The sequence below is a fragment of the Tachypleus tridentatus genome, chromosome 2 (genome assembly GCF_004210375.1).
Source record: "Tachypleus tridentatus isolate NWPU-2018 chromosome 2, ASM421037v1, whole genome shotgun sequence".
NCBI lineage: Eukaryota > Metazoa > Arthropoda > Merostomata > Xiphosura > Limulidae > Tachypleus > Tachypleus tridentatus.
This window is the reverse complement of record NC_134826.1, coordinates 108,243,567-108,265,464: the sequence shown is the minus strand read 5'-3', so window position 1 is coordinate 108,265,464 and position 21,898 is coordinate 108,243,567. Positions and strand designations below refer to the sequence as shown.

The 21,898-nt window shown below is 33.5% G+C and overlaps 1 long non-coding RNA gene across 2 annotated transcripts; it reads right to left on the bottom strand.

The window, feature by feature from the left end:
* Positions 1-1,709: 1,709 nt before the first annotated feature.
* LOC143244806 (uncharacterized) lies at positions 1,710-7,321 on the bottom strand. Of its 2 annotated transcripts, XR_013025330.1 has the most exons (4): positions 7,245-7,321; positions 5,894-6,062; positions 4,464-4,633; positions 1,710-2,327 (listed from the first exon to the last, which is right to left on the bottom strand). It is a non-coding gene; the product is annotated as an uncharacterized LOC143244806 (long non-coding RNA). The 2 variants fall into 2 exon arrangements; XR_013025329.1 differs by lacking the exon at positions 7,245-7,321 and having other exon boundaries at positions 5,894-6,637.
* Between the last annotated feature and the right edge of the window lie 14,577 nt (positions 7,322-21,898).

Below are 21,898 nucleotides of genomic sequence, written 5' to 3'. Positions count from 1 at the left end.
AATTGAAAGGATGCAACAAGAATAATCTGTTTTGAATTGGTCAACTGAGTTATTTGGCGACACTGATCAGATGTGTAAACTTTTTAAAGGTAAATTTTTCAATATTCAAGGTAACCATATTCCTTATAGAATGAAAAGGGTAGCTGCAAGGAAACAATAAACAGGTTGACTTACACAAAGTTTAAGAGATAAGATTTACTAAAATCATCATAAATTTAAGAAGTATAAATTGACTGGTATGACACGAGATTCATAAGATCAAAAAGTTGGTAAAACAAGAAATCAAAATATCAAAAAGAATATAATAGAAAAGAAGTTCTGTAGATTTAAAAATGAACAGTAATGATTTTAAAAAGTACATTAAAAGAAAAGAAAATGTTTTGTCATACGTGGAGATGCTGAAATTTATCAAATTGTTTTCTCGACATAAAAAGAGTTGTATTGGTCTGATGAAACTGTTTGAGGTTGAAACTAAGGTTGTTATTGTGCTGATGCATGATCATTGTTTTCCATATTTGCCAATGAAAATAGTAGAACTAGGGGACACAGGTATAACTTATGGAAGGGTAGGAGTCATTTTTAGCTAAAGCAGTTTCAATTATTTAAGAGGTTTGGTTGGCCTTTGGAATGGGCTATTTTCAGACGTTGTAGAAGCAGTAAATCAGAGCATAGATAAATAGCTTGATAAATATATAAACGATAACGGCTAGCTTTAATTCTTTTTAAATTATTCTAATTTAATTTAGACGATGACACAACCGAGATTAACTAATGTGTAGAAACTGCTGTTATTGTATTTTGAAATAAATTATTTAGTCTAGCGGGTTTTGCATCGTAACTGAAACAATTTTATCTTAACGTTTTTAAATTTCACTTCAATAGTTTTGGACCCTTTCGGCCTGGTGGTTAACGCACTCGACTGGTAATCCGAGGGTCGCGAGTTTGAATCCCCGTCACACCAAACATGCTCTCCTTTTCAGCCGTGGGGGAGTTATAACTGACGGTCAATCCCACCATTCGTTGGTAAAAGAGTTGGCGGAGGGCGGTGGTAACTAGCTGCCTTCTCTCTAGCCTTACACTACAACATTAGAGAGGGCTAGCTCAGATAGTCCTCGTGTAGCTATGCGCGAATTTCCAAAAAACATACAAACGTTTCCTCATGAGTCCGACACACGTTTTGCCATCTAATGCGCAAGAGCTTGGACAACTAGTCGGGTCGGTTGCTGTTGTTTTGAATTAAGAACAAAGCTACTCAATGGGCTATCTATGCTTAATCCTCCACGATTATCAACACCCTGTTTTTTAGCGTTGTAAGTCCGCAAACATATTGCTGAGCCACTGGGGGACGTCGGGTTTGGTTTTGGTTTTTTTTTAATTTCGCGCAAAGCTACTCGAGGGCTATCTGCGCTAGCCGTCCCTAACTTAGCAGTGTAAGACTAGAGGGAAGGCAGCTAGTCATCACCACTCACCGCCAACTCTTGGGCTAATCTTTTATCAACGAATAGTGGGATTGACCGCAAATTATAACGCTCCCACGGCTGAAAGGGCGAGCATGTTTGGTGCGACCGGGATGCGAACCCGCGACCCTCGGATTACGAGTCGCACGCCTTAACACGCTTGGCCATGCCGGGCCAGGGCGTCAGGTTTATCATCTTTTTGTTGTTGTTGTTATAAGTATTACGCAAAGTCAGAAATTGAGTTGCCAAAAGGTTAAAACAGTGTTAAAGTAATGTCGTAAAAAACATTTTTGATGTATAACAGTCACCTAGAATTTATAATCCTGGCTGGTTGAGTACAAAACTTCTGGACACGGTGTTGTATATAACCTACTTTTTTAGGATAATTATGAAACTTACATATTGGGAAAATCTTTCTCTTATAATCTATCCAGTCTTTATTGTTTTTTGTTTGTTTATTTTGCATCCAACAGTGGTTTGTCTTTAAAGTACAGCCAACAGTTAATGTGTGTTATGAACTATTATCTACTACAAATTTTGTACAATACATTTAATACAATAAAAAATACAATTTACCTTTTCTTAATTTATTATTCTGCAATACTAATCTTGAAACTTAGATATCTAAGTATACAGATACATACTATTTGCAATAATGCAACTTGCATATTTTCTTTTCTCTTTCCGATTCGAAAGAGACAGGGTTGTCAAGCGTATTTTCTTCGTTTTTATTGTTATGTTGTTGATTTCTGCGACATTTTCTCGCTGACACTAACACTATCTCTAAAATTTCTTCACCAGGATCAAGAATTCCAGTGAGCGAAATCAATGTTTGAAAATCTCTCATCCGGGTCACGAACACTCCTGAAACTATTAAAACAATATATATACAATATACACTTTGTAGTGATTTTTACTTGTTAGTGCGTCGATCTACTAAACTAAAATTAATCTATGAACAGCTAACTTACTTTGTTCAACTATGTTTGTGAAGTTAGGCACGAATACAAAATATCTTGAACAAAATATTGTCCGTATAAGGAAACAAAATGCTTAAAGATTTAGATTGCGTTAACCAATTGAAATCCTTCTTCCATTAAATTATCTTCTTCTCGTTGATGATCCGACAGTTGCGGATGGTGAAACTGATTTTTTCTTATTACTATTTGTCATTTTCTATAGGTAAGTATTTTCCAAACTGGCAGTTCAGTGTTTCTAACAAATTAATTATAACAGTTATATTGAATATTGTTTAACTATTTTTGGCACAAAAAATAACAACGCATTGCGGCTTCTTTTCTTCTTCTTCTTCTCTTTTCACAACATAAACAATCCTTAAAGTAACAAGAAATCAATGAAAGACACGCGGAACAGCGACTTACAACTATGTAGGCGTGATTACGTATTTTTTTCCCAGGCTTTCTTATGTAACTGTTGGTAATACAACGTACCCTGAGCAAATGGGTCCTTATTGACTGTGTTCAATTCGCATATTTATTACCTGACTTATCCCTCAAATTATAGACTTGTTTTTGGCTTTTTACTACAGGAGGGGAAACAACATACTAGGTTATATTGAATAATTTTTGTTTTTCCTTGTTGAAACTGTTAAGTGGGTTGTGTGTGGGTCTGGAATAGACTGAAAAGGGCAATGGTCTAATTTAGTAATTAACTTCCATCTTGTTTATCAGTTTAAAACCTGGAACTGCTCTGCGCAAATATTCCATAAGTGGCTTTGAATGAGTTTTGGATTTGTTTTGGAATTTCGCACAAAGCTACTCGAGGGCTATCTGCGCTAGCCGTCCCTAATTTAGCAGTGTAAGACTAGAGAGAAGGCAGCTAGTCATCACCACCCACCGCCAACTCTTGGGCTACTCTTTTACCAACGAATAGTGGGATTGACCGTCACATTATAACGCCCCCACGGCTGGGAGGGCGAGCATGTTTGGCGCGACGCGGATGCGAACCCGCGACCCTCAGATTACGAATCGTACGCCTTAACGAGCTTGGCTATGCCGGGCCCGGCTTTGAATGAAGAATATGCTAAAACAAAAATTAATCAATATGCTAAGGCAATTAGGTGTAAATACGTGTGTGTGTTTAATTTTAACAAAGATCTATTTGCACTGTGCACACCAGAACTATTTTACAAATTTTACTTTTCAAAACTTTTTCAGCCCAAATTTTAAACTAATAAAGTTTGTTTTTGAAATTCGCGCAAATCTACACGAGGGCTATTTACGCTAGCCGACCATAATTTAGCAGTGTAAGACTAGAAGGAAAGCAGCTAACCATCATCATCCACCGCCAACTTTTGGGTTACTCTATTACCAACGAATAGTGGGATTGACCTTCAGTTATAACGCCCTCACAGCTGAAAGGGCGAGTATGTTTGGTGTGACGGGGATTCAAACCCGCAACCTTCGGATTACGAGTCGAGTGCATTAACCACCGGCCCATGTCGGGCCCAACACTATTAAAGTGAAATTTAAAAACGTTAAGATAAAATTGTTTTAGTCACGATGCAAAACCTGCTACATTAAATAATCAAATTTAATATGACATCATCATTATTAGTTCAAAATTGTTGTTATTGTAATTTTAAATTAACCGTTACCTTATTTTGTATCGGATTATGCCATGATAATTTTGTTTCCCCTATAATTAATAAACCTGAAAATAATATATTGAACACATAGTCCTTTCAGCTTTGTTTAAATTTGCACTCACGAAATATATTAATAATCTAAATGTTTGGTGAAGGGACCTCTGACGTGATTTGTATCAAGAGCAGATAAAAACAAAATGAATAGTAACAAGTATTTTTATTTTTTGCTTTTCAAGTTCATGTTGTGTTGTATCGTACAGATTGTATAAGTTTTCGACAGACAACACACTACTATAAAGTGGTGCAAATGGTTAAAACAGGTGATCTCTCTAGATCATTTTTGCTGTAATAATAATATAAAATAAACGCTGTTTTGATACAAACAAGTGGCTGTTTACCTTTACTGTTCTTCAACCTCCCCTGAGCAATGAAGAATCCGAAGGGTTTGTTCTTTGGTTTTACTACCTTCACTACACGTTTTTCTTCCGATTGAATTCCAATTACACGACCACACGTGCAATCTGCAAGAGGTAAGCTATCTATTTCGCCTTGTTCAGTATTGTTGCGACTAGAGTATGGTTTGGAGAGAAAAAACGTTGTTAAAGCACTGTTTGTTGTTTTCCATTTATACAAGCAAGGATTAAAAAGGTAAGACATCTAATTAATGTCATGCCCCGCGGATGATAGTAAGAAACAGAAAAACCACAACATGGTTGTTCAAAGAAGTCTAACGAAGCTGTATGATATATAAACTCAATAAAATTTAAAGTTTACTATAAAATATATTTTAAGTTAGAAATTGCCGATTATCCAAAAGTCATGTTAAAAACCGTTGCACTTTTCACATCTAAAAATCACGCTTTCTTCAAACAGATACTTACAGAGATTAAAAGTTAGCAGTAATTTATACTTATAATATATTCTACTTGGACGGGCCAGCAGTGGCCGATATTCAGAGCGCAGGATTTCGAGCCACAATGCAGCTACATACAGTCAATAATTTCGGTTGTGCTCGCGTTATAGGAATGACAGTCAGTTCCATTATTTGGCTCTAAGAGATGGCTAAAGTTTCTTATGGCAATGAGTGCTTCCGGGTGGCTGGTCAGCTGTTTAGAGTTAGGAATGTTAAGTCATTCTGACTTGCCATTTGGTCTTTGTGAGCATAGAATGCCCATCAATTGAAAATATCGGTATCAAGCTACCGAGAGACTTTCCAGGAGAGTTGGAAAACAATGAACTCTCAATTTTTAATCAGAGTATATTCGTGTTGAAATGTACGAGAGCCTGATACAAAAAAAACCCAACAAACACCGACTAAATATCCATAGGATGTTCGAGTTATTCACCCTCTTGATATTTAGTTTCATTAGTTGTTCATTTAGATAACAAGTGCACCGAAAACAATACTGCGGATCAGATACTGATTATTATATTAAGAATCCTTTTCAGTACTAACTTGGCCACTTACAATTATTGTTATTTCGCGAGATAAAATACGGTTAAATAGTCAGTATAATTTTACTAATATGAAACAAAATATACAAAAGGCGCACAAGGTTCTCCATAAAGTCACTTATTCCGAAAGTTTTAGTGCTTCTTCGTCTAAACTGTACACTGTGAAAAATGATTATGTAGATATGTGTAGAAATGTATCTTTCTGAGAGGAGACGTAAGAACGGATAAGTCCAGTTAGACCATGGCTTGATCACTTTTACACGGTGAGGATTTATGTATTAAAACTTGGTTTTTGTAAAGCAATACATTACGTTGAGTATATCTAGTATGATAATACGTTATCCTATTTAAATCATAAAAACATAAAACTTACGAGTCGTGACACCCGAAATCTGTCTCGTCGAGAGGATCTTCTTTTGTTCTTTTTTATTCTCTCCTCTTTGGATGGTTTATATTCATGCTTACGACTAAAAAAAATCCTGAGACCGTCCTGGATGCGCTTCTTAAGTGACTTTTTGTATTTCTTGTACAGGACAAAGTCACTGGAATAGAACCAATACTTACATGTAATGAATATGTCATAGTATATTTACACAAAAGTGAATTGTATGAGAGGATATCACGATTCACACTAAAACAGTTATTGTTCAGACAATATGACAGCATGAACAGTATTTCAACAATTACTGGATCTGTCGTGTACCAGTTAAACTGTGGAGCACTGGTATTATACAGAAGTCTCCGATAACAGTGGATATAGCAGGTGTAATGGAGTTGATATATTCTTATCTATTTTCATTCACAAGTTACTATAATATCCACACTAAAGTTACTCAGAAAGCAAAATGGTTGGAATTGTGTCTAAAGAAAAACAGTAGTTGAGGTTCGTCAAATGATTATTAAACGTATTTGAATATTTATATGGTGGAAAAGATTACGAATTATGGTTATTTCAGGGCTACATAAAAGATATGTTGCCAAATTTGTCTGCTTGAATAAAAAATACAAGAATTAAGAGCCTAAAAGAAATTATAAGTGAAAACAACTCTACAAGATGTTGACGGCAAAGATGATATGACAGGTAGCGTTTTTGTTTTAGCCTAGCAGCAAAGGTGCAAAATACTTGAAGAAATACATAGATTATATAAGTAACTATGAAACCTAATTACATCATTGGATTACATACTTTTCATTGCATTTTAAGTTAACAGTTTTTTTGCTTGATAACAGATTATAATCATCAATATTACACATTCTTATAAAAACATAAGTTCACTATGGTGAGATAAAGACAACTAAGAACAACAGTATATAATATACATGAACTGTTGCATATTTATCTTATACCGCTTGTGTCCTATTTGATTAAAAAACTATATGAACATATTTTTATAGTTTTAAAATGTTTATCCGATATTTAGTGAATTTAATTTGGTTTTGTTTTGAATTTTGCGCGAAACTATGCGAAGACTATCCTTTTAGCAATTATAGACTAGAGGAGAGACACCTATTCAACACCAACCAACGTTAAAAAAACCCAAAAGAAACGAAATATTCCGTGGCAGGTATTTAGTTTTAAAGGAAGATGAACTCCCCAACTGGGTGTTCAGGGATATTTATATCCCCCTTCGCCCCGCTCGCGATAGAATTTTGATGTGTGCATTAAAAATTTGGATTAAATTCTCCTAGTTTTTGTTTCATATCGAATGATGGTGAAGATTGACCTAGTGAAGGTAGTTTCAGAGAAAAGCAACAGAAAAGGTCCGGTCGGTTCAAGGCGGCGGAGAGAAAGCAGTCCAAGCTTGACTGAAGAAGAACGAAAAGAAGCAAATCAACGACATATCAAATGTCTCACGGTCAGGGCCACGTGGATCTGTAAATCCAAATGCCTCAGAGTTTGTTGTGGGAGAAAACGAGAGTTCCTCGTGAAAACCCACTTTCACCAAACTGGCGCCGAATATTCTACCAGTACTGGAATACAAAAACAAACCATCAAATAATGATTATCACATCAATCAATATATTGTGTTCAGTGTTACTTCATGATTTTTTGGAGGTCATATATGCGTTGTATGGAGATATTATTTTGTGTGGGGCGCTTGCCATGGTATTTAATTTAGCGGTTAAGGAGCTGCGTGTCTCTGCGTTTTTATAGTATTTGTAGGCTAGTGTTGTAAGGCGATCCGTGAGAAGAGGTATTTTGCAAATTTCGTGCATGTATTTGATAGGAGTGTATTTGGGTAAGCTAAGTGCCATTCTTGCGACTTTGTTCTATTGAAGTGATCTGGCTATGGTTTTTTGCATGTTGTATGTAATTTGAGCGCCATTCTCAATTAGAGAACGAATGTGGCTTTGTAAATTTTAATAATACTGTTAGGTGTGCATCCTTGTCGTTTCCTGTTATAAGTTTTAAATGATAGATTCTATTACTAACAGATTTATTGACAGTTTTGAAACGTTGTGTCCAAGAGAATCGTGTGTCAAATGTTATTCATAGAAATTTAGCATGAGCTTAATTTAATTGTATTGTTTCCTAATTTGAGGTTTATTTTTTTCAGGATTTTATGATGTTTATTAAGATTGTGCCTAAATGCAATGGCAGTGGGTTTCTGTGGATTTAACAGGACTCTCCAGTCGTTACATCAGTTGAGTATAGCATTAAGTATTTCTTGTATTCTGTTGCTTGCAATTGTTGGATTTCGCGACACACTCCAGACAGCTATGTCAAGTCTGGGAGAGGTATGTTATTCACAAAAATTATGTATAATAGAGCAGATAGAACAGAGCCTTCGGGTAGACCAGCAGTGATCTTAAATGTCTTGGCTGAGGTATTGTTTATCTTAATCACTGCAGTACGGTTAGTTAGGAAGTTCGAGATACATCTGATGATTTTCTGGTTAATATATAAGGAATTCTGTTGGTATGTTATGGCGTTGTGCCACACAGAAACAAAGGCTTTCTTAACATCAAGAAAAACAGCAATAGTTGTTTGATTGTTGTTGAAACGGTTGTATATCAATTCAGTAAGTCAGGTTAAGTGATCTGTTGTCTGTGTTCCTTTACGTGAGGAGTTTTGAATTTCAGGAACGAAGTTATTGTTTTCGCAAAATAAAAATAGTCTTCTTGAAATTATTCTTTCCAGAAATTTACTAATGCAGCTTAATTGACTTATTGGTCTGAAATTGTCGGGGTTAGAGTTTCCAGTATTTGTTTTCGGGATTACAGTTATTTTCATTTTTTTTTTTTTAGGCTTCGGGCTAATATCCAGTGAGTAGAGATAGGTTCATTATATTAAGATGTTGTAGAAAGTTAATGGATACATTTTTCAAGATGATGTTTCTGATACCATCATCTCCAGGAGAGGAGTTTTTTAAGTTTTGAAAGGTTAGTTTTTAGTTTCCCATTGTTATTAATCTTCCGAAGGTGTCGTGAGCGGTTGGTAGAGTCGTGTTGTCAGTGATATTGGCCGGAAACAGTGAAGTGTATAAATTAGGTCTGCTTAACACATGGTTGTTTATATTAAGTTTCGGTGAATGTTGGTGAATTAATGTTTGCAAATGAAGTGGTGAAATAGTCGGCAAGTAGATTCGCTTTGTCGACGTCAATTTTAGTGGTTACGTTATTGTACTTAATGTGTTGAAATAGTTTAGTATTGTTCTTTTCTCCCATTAATCATTCATTTTTTTTTCCAAAATTCTTTTGGATTGTTACTACTATTGTCTAATGGGTTAGAGTATTTAGTCCAATTTTCTTTTTTCAAAATATTTATATGGTGTTTAATTAAAGCATTTGTTTTATTTATTTTTGGTTTAGGTGTTTGATCTCTGTTCCTCATGTATAGTCGTCTAAGTTTTTGTGTTCTTTAATAAGTTTATGTATTTCTGGAGTTAATGTACAGTGTTGCACGGAAGCATTCTTGTATGATGAGTAGACGACTATTTCTGTGGCTTTTGAAATAGCATTAGTGACGTATTAACGTATTTGTCAAGATCTTGTTTGTTTGTAATACTTTTAACTTCGTCTGGTACTGGTTAAAGAGTGGCTAGAGTGTGGTTGAAGGACACCCAGGCAGTTTTTGTGTAATTATAGACCCGCGAGAGGTCTGTTCGTACATCCTGTTTGTTATGCAAGATTTTGAATGAAACCGGAAAGTGGACGCTTGTTACGTCAAGGTGAACCTTGAAGTTCCGTGAATAAGGTAGAAGTTGGTCTGGGACGATTACAAGGTCAAGTGTGTCATACGTGTCTGTAGCTGCATGATAGTGGGTGAGAGTGCTGTCGTTTTTGAAGTGCATCTTATTGTTCTCAAGTAGCGTGTGAAAGTTATGTTTGTATTGGGGGTGAGGGTCAATGTAGGTCAAGTGGTTTGTTAGGAGAACAATACATGGCTAATATAGAAAATGTTCTATTCTTGTTAAACTTGAAATTGCATAAAATGCTTTCATTTATAGTTGAGAAAATGTCTGTTTCAATTTCTATGTGCGGGCTGATGTTGTGCTTAAAATAAATGACAATCCCTCTGGTTTCACTAGTTTTCGGTCTCGAGAATGAGTTAAACCCAGGTAGATTGACGTTGCTATTATCTTTTGTCAATGTTTTAAATATAATTATTATATCTGAATTGATTTTGTTGTTTAAGGTAATTATTTCGTGTTTTTTGGAGTGCAGATCTCCTTGATAATTTATGTAGAATATGAATTTATTTGTTTATTATTTAGTATTTCGCTTCCTGGTTTCCATTCGCAGTGTAATATGGTGTAGACATGGGGTTGGAATCTTGAAATAATGACTCTGTTTCACATATGTGTAATATTAACATATTAGAATATGTTGGTGTGAATGTAGTTTGGGAGGTTAGTAAGCAGATTTCAGTGATAAATGCCAGTAAGTTAAGAGTGAAATTATTCGAATCCATTAACTTACTACGACTATGTTGAGGTTTGTTTATGTCTTCAAATACTTTGAATGCATACGTGGTTGTGGCATTGCTTGTATTTATGGTGAAAATTGGTTTTGCAGTGAAATTGAAGGGATTTTGATGTATATGTTTGGTATGTATGGGTTGTTCTGTAGTGCGGTTAGAAAAAAATATGTTTATGAGTGGAGGGAAGGTTGGTGCTGTAATTTGTGTTTGTGGTGATGTGTAGTACTTGGTAGTATATGTGTTAAACCTGGTTCTAACAAAGTTTCTACATCTAGTCATGCAATATGTCATTTTGTGAGATCGCACATCCTACTTGTGTTGTGTTTATCGTTCATTTATTATTTCGTTTAATCCTTTAGTGTATCTATGAATTTTCCCATTAATGACATAGTTGTAAGTTCCGCAGACTTACAACTCTGGAAACCGGTTTTCGATACCCGTAGTGGGTAGACAGAAATAACACTTCGTTAGTTTTGTGCCTAACCAAAAATAATCAAATCGAAGAATTTTTAGTTGCATTGAAACGTTAACTCGCCTTCTACATAATTATTTGAATTTTGAATAAATATTTATGTTTGTATGATAAAGCTGACATCTAGCGGTGACTTACAGATATTAATAATGTGGCAGCACAGTGTGGAAATTTATCATCGCTTAAAGTTGCACTCTCATTAATTTGAATAAATACCATGCCCGAAGTTTCACTAAAAGAGAGGGCGTCACAAGATAGTTATTAAAGAGTACAGCTTTTTACTGTTTGTCACTCATTATTGATATTGAAAGGTGTTGTTTGAATATTTTTATTTGTCGTATTTTTTATCGAATGAGATTTTTCTTTCTGGCTCTTTTTCCTGACCGCATTGTAATATATTTATTGATATTTATCACAAACTGTTTATTAATATTGATATGAAGACCTGACCAAGCACTTTGTTATTAACTATGCTTTGGTAAGTGTTGAATTTATTTCTAAAAGCTGTTATTATGAATAAATTGTTTGTTTGTTTTATTGTTGTTGAACCCTAATTGTGACGCGTGTTCATGTGAGACCGTTACAATCGCACTTTGTTCTAACAAAGACTATATATACGTATCTGGCCCGGCATGGCCAAGCGTGTTAAGATGCGACTCGTAATCTGAGGGTCGCGGGTTCGCATCCCTGTCGCGCCAAACATGCTCGCCCTTTCAGCCGTGGGGCGTTATAATGTGACCGTCAATCCCACTATTCGTTGATAAAAGAGTTGGCGGTGAGTGATGATGACTAGCTGCCTTCCCTCTAGTCTTACACTGCTAAATTAGGTACGGCTAGCACAGATAGCCCTCGAGGAGCTTTGTGCGAAATTCAAAAACAAACAAACAAATATATTTATCTACTTGTCTAAAGTTTCGCGTAGTTTTATGAAACTGTATATTTGTAAAATCATCTTTAACCATTTTGTTTTTACTTTCAAACTACAGCTGTTTCTTCTGAACCCAAAATCTCTCTTTATTACACATGCCTCGTCAGTTTAATATTATTGTAACTTTAAAATATCAATTTTTTTGTGTATGCTCTTGTACCACAGCACCTGGTTCTGAAACCGTTTTAATAATGTTGAGTCTTCAGAAGAAGATCATGCTATCTGTATGTCAAACTTTCAGTCAAAAAAACACACACATATATGCTTATATACATATATACACATTAGACATTAAACCATTTTTAATATCACTGGGAAGAATATTATACGTGTTTTTTGTGGGATTTTTTTTTCAGCAAGTACTAGGATATTTCCTGAAAAGTGTTAAAATGAACAAACAAAAGCAGGCTAAATATCACATTAATAATAGGTAGGCAAATAATTTATTAGCATAAGAACAGTTTTATCGATGATGAAACATACTACATATTTTGACAGAACATTAGTCTCTTTTTCAGAATAAAACTTTACCTTATGCTTACAAATCGTTGTTTGCCTACTTATTATTATATTAGCATAATATGCTTCCTTATTCAAGTAAATGTCACATTAATTACAAGATCAGAGTGGTAATTCAACATCATTATTTCTTCCTTCCCATGTTTAATGAAGTTATTGTACCTTTTATCTCTTCTCTGTTTTGTTTTGTTTGTTTTTTTGCACACACTATGTGAAATTCTCATGTGGTATCAACATAACGTAATCAATGATCTGGCCAATAATTTTCATATGCCTTAGGGTTCAACATTGTTAACCTTTTTAATATTATTTGAATAAATAAAAGTTATGTTTACATTAAAAATGTTTGTTTTGTTTGTATATTAGTATTAATGCTTTTTGTTCAATATGAAGCAAAGGGTAATTTTGTTAACAAGCCTACTGTCAGTAGAAACATATGTTTAATTAGCTATACTGTTTCCCAGGTTGATTTCTAGTTTCGATCTAATGGAAAATTCATATTAATGTTGCACAATGATATAACGTGAAAAGCTCTGTTACGCTAAATAGATCTTTACATCTTGAAACGCGGTTTGTGTTTACCCAATTAACAGTTTTAGCTGCTTGTGTAGTTTGAATGTATCGAAAGCTAAGTTCAATTAAACTACGTGATTGTCTTAAACTGTGATAAAGTATCTGTCGCCATCTATTGAATAAAACGGGAGAATAAATATTCTGTATTCGTGTTTTATCATAACAACACATGTTTGAAAACTGTGTTCAGCTTCTTCAACTTTCAGTTCAACCATGTTCAGCTACTTTATTTTTCTTTTGAATTGAAAAGTAAACTAGTTGTCAAAAACATTACTGCATTTATTACTTCCAGAAAATCTCTTTGAAAAATACGCTCTTTATAAAATGTTTTCTTTTTGTTTTCAGTCGTTATTTTACTGCTAAGTGAGATCAGAATTACATCATAGAGTTTGTTTCATGCAAGTGTATAGATTACAATACTGTATACATATTCATATATACATTATTAGATATAAATAAGGAAATGTACAAGTGATACATATACAAAGGTCACATGAATGAGTAATTGTAAATAAATGGTTAATTTATAATTAGTACAATATATATCGTAGGCGACGGCACACACACACACAAATATATATCTCTATTAGATATTTTAAAGAAGTATAGAGCAATGCATAAAACAATACGTGGACACTCAACATTTTAAGTTTTAATGAAGTGAATATTTAGCGAAATTTATATCTATGCGCACTTTAACTAAAACACCATTCTTTGTAATGCCTACCAATGAAAGAACCTATTATGTTTACTGTTTGAAGTAGTGCTCAAAAGTAAGCCCAGTTATTGGACACAGTATGGTAAATTGTAAGATATATATGTATATGTGTCTTAAGTATTTATATAAATATTAGGTTTATACATCTCATTCACCGCTTTCAACTCTGTATCATCACATTTGTAATACATTATTAGAACAGTACAATTGTTTATGCTATCTTAAGTTTATCAGTGTGATTACCAAATCACAGTTCAATCAACTGTTTTAGTCGACGTTTGACGTTTTAACTCCTATATAGGCTCGCATAGTGTTACTAATAATAATATTCATATTATAACTTTTCTTTTTTCCTCCATGTTTTGGATTGCTGTTTTACTGTACGAGAAAATCCCATTCAACTAGCGCTGTTCCTGAGGGAATGATATGATAGATAAAAATTAGCTTTCACCTGTCAGCAGTTAGGACGCCATCAGTTTTATCCAGATGTCCAACACTGCTGAGGTACGTCACAGATTTCTATTTGTCTTCAATGTATGTGTTGAGCTTTGTCATGACACCATTCTCTTTTCTGCCATAAAACAAATTATTGTAGATTGTTAACAAATAACTTGAACTGGGATTCATCTACAAATAACATCCTCTTCCAGCTCTTCTTGTTCAAAGTCTGATGTTCACTTCAGCATTTGGGAATTGATGTCTCCTTTAAACAACGGTTGTTTTTTTTTTTTTTTGTTTTTTTGTATAGCTACATGTTCATTGAGGTCAATTCGTGCTTGAATGTATTTTACTATACGACAAAAGAGAAGCAGTCCCATAATATAAGAATATTCACGTATTTTATCATCTGTTTCTGTAATTATGTACAATATTGTGTATATATATATATATATATATATATCTTAGTGTTTCTAAAGAAATTATAAGTGCAGACAAAAATCGCAGCTGTGAGAATAATATAGAATATATAAGATAAGCAATTTTGTTCTTTAATTCTGCGACTCGTAATGGCTTTTCCAACAACTTAATTGATTTATATCAATATGTAAGTATGCTGAATTTTCTTCTTTCATTTGTAACACCAAAGTTTATAATGAATTATTTTACGTCGTTTCGGCTACAGAGCCTAACTTCGTCTTGTGCTTACATACACAAAGAAACTTGATTCTGTAGCTGAAACGTTATGTAATCTATTTAAAAGTGTTCACTTAGGGAAGTGGAAATTTTCTTATAACTTATAACCCGAAATCATTTGTTTTTATAATTAACATTTTTTTACTTAAAATAATAAAAATGATAATAAACATATATAAATATAAAACTGATTTTGACTACAATAAGTAGCATAAGTCATATTTTAAAAAGTCAATTTTTGATACCTGTGGTACACAGTTTGAACCGCAAACTTTAAAACCCGACTGTCAAAAAAAAAAAGATGTCTGACACAAAATATATAAAACATCATTGGTTATTCTTAATCGGTTATGAAAATTCTTGCAGAAAAAAACAACTTTGTGGAAAATGTAATTTTACTCAAATATATCGTATCAATATATATAAGTGATACGTGATACTTTGACCAAAAACGTACACAATGAAATTCGATGGGCTTATATATACAAGACATATGGCCCGAAATTTGAGGGTAGCGGGTTCGAATTCCTATTGCACCAAACATCTACACCCTTTTAAGACGTACTGGAGTTTAATGTGACGGTCAATTCCACTATTCGTTGGTAAAATTGTAGACTAAGAGTTGGCAGTTGGTGACTAACTAATTGCCTTCCCTCTAGTCTTATATTTCTAAATTAGAGACGGCTTCGTGTAGTTTTGGGCAGAATTATAAAACAAACCATACAAGATAAGTGTCTTATATTTTCTACAAGACAATAAGATACAAACTTTGTTCTGCTTTTCCACCATGAACGCCACAAGTTTTTGGAGCCTAAAATATAAAACTAACATACTGTTTTTCTTTCATTAAGAAACGTATTTCGAATATATCTAGGGACAATAATGAGATCGAAGTCTAAAGAATGTGAGCTCTGCATTCTAAATACATAGAACTTGAAATAATTATTTACAAAATGAAGTTTTAATTTCTGTAACTAGAATTTGAAAGCTCATGTTTAAACGAGAAGATATTTAAATATGTACATATCACTTATTTGGACATAACAGAAATATTCTGTAAACATGATTATACGAAGATAACTCAGGTGTGTTTGTGTAGGTACACAAAGTTTTAGTAAGCATCATTCTAAAATATGTGTACAATGTTTCAAAGAAACAGCTCTCGTTCTCATTTGTGTGTAAACTCTACAGTATTATCAAATGTGAACGGAACGTTTTACTGAGCGGGTTCTCAATTGTGTACATAACTTTCACTTAATTCCAATAAGGTACAATTATTCTAATGTTTTGTAATATAACTCGAATTACATGATTTTTTTATTTTGTGTTACTTTATCTACAGATTTAAATTTTGTAATTTTCATTTTTTTTGTTCTGTTGAATTAAGATGTAATACAAATAAGTATGCAGAAGCAACTGTTTCTCGGTTATTCTACTAAAATACTGTTTTTTTCTGTAAAGTAAATTAAAATATTTAACATTTATATAAAATTAAATATATTAAAAATTATATTGAAAACACATTTTGGTTTTTAAATTTAAATACTGATTGTAACTTTGCTTTCAGATATGAAAAAGTGGAAATACTACGTTTCGTCAGTACGTCTGTCATTTAATTTTCTCGCTCAAAGTTTCGTAAAACTGATTTATCAAAAGAACCCTCCAGATGTAATGCTCCAAATATTATTGCTGTGTAACGAATTCTCTAATATATACTTATTTTAATATCGATGCTTGCTTTAATTAAATATATATTTTTAAATGCATGTAACTTGTATCGTTAAATTTGTACTGCGAATTTCTCTCCTATTCACTGAATTTCCAGTAGATTGTTTTTTGTTTTTTTTTCGTTTTTTAGAATTTCGCACAAAGCTACTCGAGGACTATCTGTGCTAGCCGTCCCTAATTTAGCAGTGTAAGACTAGAGGGAAGGCAGCTAGTCATCACCACCCACCGCCAACTCTTGGGCTACTCTTTTACCAACGAATAGTGGGATTGACCGTCACATTATAACGCCCCCACGGCTGGGAGGGTGAGCATATTTAGCGCGACGTGGGCGCGAACCCGCGACCCTCAAATTACGAGTCGCACGCCTTACGCGCTTGGCCATGCCAGGCCATATTCCAGAAGATTCTCAAGTATAAAAATCAACAATGTATATATGTATTTAACATACTAGTGATTGGCAGTATTGTTGTCAACTGAACTTTCGATTATTTCGCACAAAGTTTATAAATCGATGAGCCAAGAGACAGTCTTTTATTGTTTATAAGTTACAGTTCGTACACTATAAACCGCAGATGCTTTAACTGTAATCAACGCTTATTAATCGGGTAACTATAGATATCTGGCCAGAAAAGTTTATAGATTTCGAAGATTAAAAACCGTTTAACTTCAGTGAATTAACATTGGACATTAGTATTTTTTACGAAGGCATTACATAACTTCGTGTGTGGAAAACTCGCGTCTTAAGCGAAACAGGAATTACCAGCTAATAATAGAAGATCATTAGATTACTTTGGCATGAGGATATTTAATGCTTTGCACACTATACAATTGATGTCTTTAGGGGGACAACCCCTACATTATGTATGAAGTGAAGGCGTAATAAATATAATGCACATAGCATTGAATTTTATTACACACGTTTATAGAATAATTACTTTAAAAGCCACGAAGGTTTATATAAAATGATGTTTAAAACGTATATATTTTATTTGAAAAGACTACTTTTCTACTGGCAAATTTTCACACGCGTTTAGTCGAGATTGCGTCTTACTCAAAGAATATACATTTGCCCATTGTTTTGCACAATATATGGAGAATTTAGTTACACAGAAACTGTAATTAGTCACTATATTTTTAAAAAATATATCAATGAAAACTGCCAGCTGCAATTTACAATTTTACTTTTCGAACTATGCGAACAAATAGTTAATAACTACAACAAATCATCAAGAACCGTCCTTATATGTTTACTTTGTTTATTATCCCTACTTAAAGGTTTTAAATTCCCAATTGTTTATCTGTTTTATGTCTCAACCTAAAAGATTGTATGTTTACATTTTTTTCAAATACATTATCACTAAGCTGGTTTACTTGTTTATGTAATTTTACAATCCATATTCTTCTTACGAATTAAATTATTTTGATAATCTTGTTTAAATAGGGTTTCAGATGCTTCAAAATAACGGATAATTTTTTTCTTTCATCTTCCAATATTAATTAAACATTATGGTTGTTAAAATTATTTTCGTAGGAAATATTACGCCCTGATAAGTTAAATGCACAAATCATCATAATCGTTTTGTAAGCTCTTTAATCAGTTTCTTTTAGATTTAACTGCGTTTAGCTGAAAATAACACTTTTATCATTAACAAAATTTGTGACCAAATCATACTCAATGATTGTCGGTACATAAAACTTATTTTATGGAATTGAATCAAGCTATAAATGACTTTTTGTCAAAGAAAAATAACAAGATAAATCAGATAAAAAAGCAAGATAACGAAAGAAATTAACACAATAATTAATCTAGTTAATTTTGATATACCGATCAAGTTAAAAGTATACAATGTCATAAAACAAAAAACTCTTATAATGATTAGACAAGGCCCGTAGCTAGGATTTCGGTTCGAGAAGTATGCTTTAGAAAACTATATTTTCTATTTAAAATGTTGCCATTTCAAATATATACATAATGTAACTACAGCATGCTTTAGAAAACAAATTGTCTTTGTTGCCTCCCTCTTCTTCTCTTTTCTTTTTTCTTGTCGATACGGAAGGAGCTTTGGTTTTGTTTTTTTATCCCCATCACCCTGTACTGGGTTCTAGATTAGAGTGAAATTTAACGTGGGACAGACTTAATATTCACAAAAATGTTGTCCCCTACACTTGCAAATTATTTTGAAAATTATTTTAAACATTTATTCTTAATTTTCTTTATTGTTATCATAAAGACGAGAAACAAAATAAAACATTGTCATCATAAAACATCGTATAGAATATTGTTTATGAAGAAACAACATACCAAAATTATTTCGCTATGAGGCCCATCATTAACTCAACTTCCATAAAATAACGCCGCGTTACGTGTGAACTGAATCAAAGTAAAATTTAGTTGTTTCAGAAAGTTGTTTTTCATTGTTTATCGGAAAAAAACGATACTGGTCGTTCTGATCGATAAATGATTTCAGGGGCGTAGATTTTTTACACCCGATGGGGTGGGGATGATTTTTCCAACCACTTATGTGGACTGTTCAATTTGTAAATTGGTAATCTCTGATTACGTGAACCTGAAAGCTGTAAACATGCAGTCACAGAGTAATCTTGTTGCCACGATACTTCAAGGTTTCCATGTAGGTTTGTATAAGTGAGGTGTTGTGAACAGTTTTCAAAATGTTAATAGAATAAAGACAAATATGTCATAATTTAACTGCCACATGAATTTATTCCTGCACACTGCACAGTATAAAAGATGGCCATTATACTTGACAAGGTTACTAATAACTTTCATTGCATGAATTATGTTTTCACATATTAATAAAATTAGTAATTACCTTTGATAAGTTTATATCTACTAAAAAACTGTTCATGTTGTTTGATAAATATAATTAAAATGTCTTTGCGAACTCTTGAAAATTACACATCAATACAATGTAGCACATAATTATTCATACTTTTCATTGAAGTAAGATTCATTTAGTCCTCTAGTCTACATGTTCCCAAACGTAAACCTCCTTTGTGATGATCTGTTTATGAATTCTATCATAAGCTCTTCTATACAACACAAGTAATTGCAAGTTTCTCGAAAAATACTTAAACAATCACAAATATATTATATTCCTGTTAAAGCCCATCAAAAGGCAAACACGTTGTGATATAATGTCTGTAAGCACGTCTATTAAATAAAAACACCTAAACAAAAACTAGTAATACAATTCAATTAGAGGTTTCAGGCCGTTGAAATCAGGCCTTTTGTTTTCTAATTATACAAAAAATACAATATTTTTACTATTTATGATAAAAGAATATATTGTTCTTTTACTATAAAGCACCAGCACTTTAGTAGAGGGCGGTGATAATCTGAAATTTCATGGATTAATGAAAGCCACAAACACAGGTCTAATGAGCCCTGTTGTAAAATCGAGGCTCAGACTAAAGGGAGCAGAGGAGGGTGATGCAGAGCGCGTCTGGATCCGAGCAGCCCGAACCTGTCGTTAACTGTACACTAAACGGATACTATGGTCAGCGGAATTGGCAGCTAAGGAGAGTAAGGCGTTCGACAATAAAACCGGCTAGACATGCATAATAACAAATGGCGTAGGAAAACCGCACAATATACACAATAGATTGGTGCAGCTACAAGTTACAAATGGCCCGCCAGATCTAGATCACAGGAGTTTACGCTTGGGAGAAATATTTTCGAATTTCATGCTCTGTTCAATCTGTTGTGATGAAAATTTTACTTAATCTTACACTACGTACAAGACGTAGGTAGATTCTGTGATAGTGCTTGCAAGCCCTGTATGTATACTTAGGCCTACTGACTGATATTTACGAACTATCGCTTAAATCGAAAAGCTTAGAAGCCCGCCTATATTAAAGATGTACATTTCGGCTACTGAAAAAGCCTACATCTAGGCCTAATTATGTAATTCGATTGGTAAGAACACGAGAATCACAAGAACAAACACACAATTTGTAGGCCTGTGATGCAATAAAACAATTCAACAGACCAAACTGTAGGGGGGATGATTGTATGCACCATACCCCCCACCTTAAATGAAGGGGGGATTATCCCACCCATCTCCCCCAGGATCTACACCCCTGAATGATTTCTAACGTTAAAACTCATCTTAGAAATATCGTATCGTTCTTTAGGTTTTATCAAAAACATTGATATTTTTTTCAGTGATGTCGAGAAAACCCACTTGTAGAGAAATATATATGTAAAAACGGCTTGTTTGGGTTGAGAAATTTTTTTACTTAGAGTAATGAACAACATTTCGGCCTTCTTCGGTCATCGTGAGGTTCACAAAGAAAGAGAGAGGTGACTGACCGGAAGCTGACCACATGTTTGAAAGGGGTTGTGTAACTGAGTGTCGGAATGTAGAGGGCGGGCTTAGATGTTTGAATATATAATTTTATATTATTTATTTTATTATTTTTTAGTATACGAGTATACTAAATATGGTATAATTTAGTATAATTATTTTAAGAACATAAAGATTTAAAGAACATAAAAAGTCACCTTCACACGTTTTCGAACACTGCAAGTCAAATAAACACAACATAACCATAGAAAACACTCAAAAACTAAGTAAAGAAACAAACATAAACAAACGCAAAATTAAAGAAGCTTTACTTATAAAACAACTTATGCCCAAAATAAACCAATACAAAGGAACACCTTTAGATCTATATTAAAAAATAATATAAAATTATATATTCAAACATCTAAGCCCGCCCTCTACATTCCGACACTCAGTTGCACAACCCCTTTCAAACATGTCGTCAGCTTCCGATCAGTTACCTCTCTCTTTCTTTGTGAACCTGACGATGACCGAAGAAGGTCGAAACGTTGTTCACTCCTCTACATAAAAAAAATTTTCTCAACCCAAACAAGCCGCTTTTACATATATATTGATGTTTTTTTACTTCTTTTAGGTATATTAAATCTAAAACATTTAGAATAGCTTATCTCTTTTGTTTATCTCTTAAAATAAAACTTTTTTGATGGTTGAAGTCTGACAACTTGAGCCAGAAGTATTTTATTTATAAGTATCTAAAGTTTGTTTGTTTGCTCTACTAACCTGGGGTATCGGAACCCGGTTTCTATTGGTGTGAGTCCGCAGATATGCTGCTGTGACATTGGGGGGCAAATATCTAAAACGTAGAGCTTCTTGACGATAACGTTAATCATCTTGCAAATATTTGATTGATTGAAGATGTTCGACCTCACTTTGCATATTAAAAGTTCATTTTATGTTGGTTTGTAATCTAATCGTTGCATGAATAAATGAATTTAAATTGCCACCAACTTACGTTCTCAAGTGTATAAAAGTTTTCTTGTATTGTGAAATAATATGTTCCATAAGTGTTTTAGTG